This window comes from Thermobia domestica, chromosome 9, assembly GCF_964235325.1.
Source record: "Thermobia domestica chromosome 9, izTheDome1.hap1.1, whole genome shotgun sequence".
Taxonomy (NCBI): domain Eukaryota; kingdom Metazoa; phylum Arthropoda; class Insecta; order Zygentoma; family Lepismatidae; genus Thermobia; species Thermobia domestica.
The window spans coordinates 175,805,438-175,811,437 of NC_137462.1; the positions used below are offsets into that span (position 1 = coordinate 175,805,438).

At 34.1% G+C, this 6,000-nt stretch overlaps 1 protein-coding gene across 2 annotated transcripts in view; it reads right to left on the reverse strand.

Annotated features, from left to right (window-relative positions):
• Positions 1 to 4,808, reverse strand: part of LOC145660449 (nipped-B-like protein) — a 154,722-nt gene extending 149,914 nt beyond the window's left edge. For both annotated transcript variants that reach the window (XR_014126808.1, XM_081725486.1), the window contains exon 1: positions 4,548 to 4,808. The gene's annotated coding sequence lies outside the window, so the exon portion shown is untranslated. The remainder of the gene's footprint in view (positions 1 to 4,547) is intronic.
• Between the last annotated feature and the right edge of the window lie 1,192 nt (positions 4,809 to 6,000).

The following is a 6,000-nucleotide window of genomic DNA, read 5'->3' on the forward strand; positions in this document are numbered from 1 at the left end:
CTCTACCTATCTACTGCGAAAAACAAAATTTAAAAACATTTGCTTATGGAATGTGTGCTATAGATATCCACTGTTACTCGTTAAGATATTAACGGATTGAACTCCGTTAGCGAGCTCGGTCGAGTTAATCACTCTACCTATCTACTGCGAAAAACAAAATTTAAAAACATTTGCTTATGGAATGTGTGCTATAGATAGCCACTGTTACTCGTTAAGATATTCACGGATTGAACTCCGTTAGCGAGCTCGGTCGAGTTAATCACTCTACCTATCTACTGCGAAAAACAAAATTTAAAAACATTTGCTTATGGAATGTGTGCTATAGATATCCACTGTTACTCGTTAAGATATTAACGGATTGAACTCCGTTAGCGAGCTCGGTCGAGTTAATCACTCTACCTATCTACTGCGAAAAACAAAATTTAAAAACATTTGCTTATGGAATGTGTGCTATAGATATCCACTGTTACTCGTTAAGATATTAACGGATTGAACTCCGTTAGCGAGCTCGGTCGAGTTAATCACTCTACCTATCTACTGCGAAAAACAAAATTTAAAAACATTTGCTTATGGAATGTGTGCTATAGATATCCACTGTTACTCGTTAAGATATTCACGGATTGAACTCCGTTAGCGAGCTCGGTCGAGTTAATCACTCTACCTATCTACTGCGAAAAACAAAATTTAAAAACATTTGCTTATGGAATGTGTGCTATAGATAGCCACTGTTACTCGTTAAGATATTAACGGATTGAACTCCGTTAGCGAGCTCGGGTGAGTTAATCACTCTACCTATCTACTGCGAAAAACAAAATTTAAAAATATTTGCTTATGGGATGTGTTATAGATAACCGTCGTTACTCGTTAACATATTAACGGATTGAACTCCGTTAGCGAACTTGGCCAAGATAATTGCTCTAGGCGAAATATTGCAAACAAATAGAAAATTCGTTCGTTTAAGAGCTATCATGCAGAGTAACGGACGTTCATTTTAAAGTTTTCTCTCAATTCGCTGATTTCGAAATTCATTGATATTATTGAAATAACTTTTTAATAATAATAATCAAACAGAGAAGTAAAAATAATGATGATTATAAAAACAGTAATAAAAAAAACGTAAAATGAAACAGTACATTATAACAATACACGATTGTTACTTATTAAAAAAAATAAAATTATAAAATGAAACAATTAAAATTATACAATATTTAGTTATGAAGATATTTATGCTAGATAACGTATGATGAAGATAACTTTAAGTTATTGAAACTGTTACAACTTATTATAATTTTAATAAATAAGTATATATTAAGTACTCTGGTCAGAAAAGTATTCATGATTTAAGTAATAGTCCAGAGTGAATATAGATGAAGTTATATATATATATATATATATATATATATATATATATATATATATATATATATATATATATATATATACTTTTCGAGACGTGAAAGCACTTTCACTTCACCTTTTTAAGTCGAGATTACCCCAAATCTAGTCTCCTGGGCTTGACGCTCTACATCCTGGGCAAAATTGATGACGATCTATCAAATAGTTGTCTCCCGGATGGATACACGGACAGACAGAGTAAATATATTAGCAACGAGTTATAATAAATTAAACTCCTTAAAATTGATAGTTTAAGAGAGCCACACCACTCGTTAAGGTGAAAGAGGTATTGAGGTATACCGCCACTAAGCTCTTCGTTATGACACTACCAAGATGACAGTATAAAACATGATTCTGAATATATATTCTCAATTACCATTAATTCTTAAACATTCATTTCTGTTCAACGAAAATAAAGTCCCAAGTTGATACAGATACCAATCGATATATGACAAAGTTGAACAAAATTACATGTTTGAGGTTAAATTTCCGTTCATAACTTTCGAGAAAATCGAGAAAACTCGTTTTTCTAAGAGCTAAAATGTATATGATTTTAACTGGGAGTTTGCTATATTCTGCTAGAATGATTTATGTACTGTTCATGCTAAAAATAGACTGTTAACTGACAGATTGCACCCATTGTTGTTTGTATTCTAAGAGTGACAATCATATTGCTGACAGTTATGCTTGTTCATAAATAAAATAGCTCTGTAAATAAATAACTCTGTCACCTCTGATGAAATAATGAACAAGAGGGTTCACCATTCCGTCCCACAGCCACGTACACAGGAATTTATTTAGGAACGAAGGAAGAAGGGGGGGGGGGGGCGAAATTCAATATAAGGTTGACTTATATCAAAGTTTGGGTACTAGTCAAGTTTTGGCACACCACATTCGGAAAATTTACAGGTAAAATCCAATACTCTGTATGAGAAGGCATATATATATATATATATATATATATATATATATATATATGTATATAAGGAACAAATTTCTGCAGGTGACAGAATTAAATACAGAGTAATACAACTGTATTTAACATTAACAACTCTGGGGTTACTACCACAAAATAATTACAAGTGCTTTACGACATATAAAATAAGTGAGTGAGTGCATATCAAATATGACTGTATTACATACTATTTTTCACCAAGGGTATGTTTCTGCACAGTATACAGAAGCTGTACTTTATGTTTACAAATGGAGCGTTACTAATATGAAATCATGACACATGCTATTGAAACTTGTATCACTGCCAAAATCTTCTTGGTTTCACTATCCTCGCTTACTTACACGCACCGTCGCTGACGTGCCTGTTTCCACCGAACGCACCCATTGCTATCGCGTGGGCGCACCAGCTCCGCCCTGCTCTGACATGGTTAGATAGCATTCGTTCTTTTTACTAGCCACCTAGCATAGGTTCGTTTGTTTTTTGTACTAGTTTTTACGCCGCTCATCTTGAGTTGTATTTATACGCAAATCGTAAAAAAAATGTAATTTTTCGACAGTTACTTTTGATTGCCCTCTTGAATTTTATCTGTGCTAAATGGGGTAGTCATGTCGCCCACTTTAAATCTTTTGGAGTACAAGAAAAAGGAAAATTGTGAAAGAATTGTAAGCGTAATTTTTCAAGAATTATTTCGAGTGGTGTGCCGAATCTTGACCTGCACGAAAATTTGTAAAATCACTCCTAAAATTACACTTAATTTACAGAAAAGCTGGTGTACAATAACTTACACCTCTTCATTGTTTCCCCATATATCAAACACTTCGGTATTGGATATTTTTCAATGCTACAGCGTAGGAAATCTATTTTTAGGTGTTTCTCATTAGTTATGTTGTTCATATTCTTATGGCATTACGAACAGAGACATGTAGCGTCATCCTTGAATATTACTGACACAAAATTGTATGAATCGACATCTTGATCATGCAGTTAATGTGCTGTATGAAAATAAGGAAATTTGCTATTTATTTTGTCAGAATTGTTTCATTCAACATTTTGAATTTATAACAAACACTTTCGGGTCACCCTTGATGCTACCATGCAAGACGCTAATTTTCGTGACCAGTGGCGGATCTAGAAGGTGAAAACTGGGGGGTCTTCCAGAATTCAGACTATGATAGTTATATCATTAGCTTACTATAAACTTTCAAAAATTATAAAAATAGCTTAAATCATTTTTGTCACTGAAAACTAAGGGGTCCTAGGGCCCTCGGCCCGAGCTAGATCCACCACTGTTCATGACACCCAAGTTGGAAAGCTCTCCACTAGAGCGCGAATATTTTAGTGAATGTGGCCCTCGGTTCAATTACCAATTGGATAACCTTGAAATTTCAATGCTTTAAAGATGACAGTAGTTCGGACTACTTTCACGTCTCACATAGTCTCGCTGCTAAAACAAGGGGTAATAGTATACATGAGAACGTCGTGATGTGCGTTTTTTCTGTGTTCTATTACCACTTCTACATGAAATACCATAAATTTTCTACGTAGTATTATACAATAGTAAGAAGTATCCATGTGCACAAGACATGCGATATGCGTTAAATTTCGGTAATAGTATACATGAGAACGCTGTGATCTGCGTTTCTTCTGTGTTCTATTACCACTTCTACATGAAATACCATAAATTTTCTACGTAGTGCAATAGTAAGAAGTATCCATGTGAACAAGACATGCGATATGCGTTAAATCCTCCCCCACACACACCTTGTACATAGTCATAGATAAAGTACAAGGGCACTACACATGCAGATATAAAGTACAGGTACGTTCTTTTTTATTTTCGTATCAGTCGATAAGGAAATCAAAGTCACTTTGTTACCCCCTTGGTAAGTTTGTAGATATTCAATGAATAATCCCTAAAAGTATGAGCGTCCAGCTTCTTCGGGAACTGACGCGGCTTTACGTATACTATATCCCAGGTACGTTCTGTTTTATTTTCGTATCAGTCGATAAGTAAATCAAAGTCGCTTTGTTACCCCCTTGGTAAGTTCGTAGATACTCAATGAATAATCCCTGAAAGTATGAGCGTCCAGCTCCTTCGGGAATTGACGCGGTTTTACGTATACTAGATCCACAAGGTATTAAACTTCAACAAATAAACAATTAATAATATTGAACAAGTCATGCATAATAACCTTACCTATTTTTCTTGTGATGTAGCCATTTCTGTATAAGCTCACACTGTTTTGTATAAACTCACACTTCACTGAATGTCCATACTACTTGTTTAATTGGCGATCTTGGAATGACAAAGAAAACATTTTATTTCAACAATAATTCTAGGTCTGAACTTAGATTGCAATTGTTGTTCCTAAGCGGTAATCTCTAAAACGACTGCGTACTTCCAAGGTTGCCACGTTTTTACAACTTGCAGATTCCAGAGCATTTGTGTAAATGTCAGTCGTGAATAAGTGTTACCAACTAACTCTTCGCTTATCAAATTAAAACCTCCCGCTAAAAGCAAGGATACCAGATTCTTTTATGACTTGGCGGTTGCTGTGCGCATAGCAATAATTGATGAAAATTTATATTTCTTTATGAATTATTTTCTTATACTTCTGCAAAATATTTGTAATGGATGATATAATAATAACCCACTTTCCACAGGTGAAGGTAAAAAATGGCACGAGAAATTATTCTTTAAAAATTAAAATAATTTCAGTAATTATCTTTGGTACTATCCTAATTTAAAGCGGCATAAATTTATAAAATCTACGAAAGAAGTATGTTACTTGGTTTCTCAATAGGACTGTACAAGTAATCATAATATATCTTGATCTTACCTCTCATATGTATAATAAGGTTGAAATACGAATTGCAAAGTGCACTCTTTAACACGTAGAACTATAAGGAAAAAAAATTAAGACAGTAAGAGTTCATTTCCTAAGAGAAGTGAACATTTAATGAATATAAGTGTGCCCCAATAAAATGGGATAGCATATACTGTATCTGGGAGAGGTGAAATTCAGGATGCCCACCAGAAATGATTGCTGAAAAATAATTTTCGTACAGGTTTACAATAGTTCGTTAAATTATTTCCCCCCAATTTTACTTGCTTTAAATGATTCTCTAAGACGTTCGGCACTCTTATTTCCCTGACGCATGCCCAAATAATTGCTTATACACTGATATGTTATGAAAACGAATTTTCGTATAAGAAACACGCACCAAGTTTTGCTAACTTAATGTAGAGTAGGGTAGGGTATGTTATATTAACAAAGTAGGGTAGAGTAAAATAGATTAGAGCAGGTTTGGCTCGTAAAGTACGTAAAGTTATACCAGGTGTGTCGGTTAATAGTTTTTAATTTCTTCGTTGGATGATGCTGGAAGCAAGAGTTGGTTCAGTCTCAACCAGGGTTGCCAACTTCTCTTAAGAAAAAATGAGGATGGGACAGTCGGCATTGGAACCTCCCCCCGGACATTCAACACATGATGAACTGTATGTAAAAATAATAATAATAATAATAATAATAATAATAATAATAATAATAATAATAATAATAATAACTTTATAACTTAACGTCGAAAAACAGAATAATACTGCACAGCACAGGTTAATGTAAACAATGCGATTGCGCGCCAAACCAAAAGTG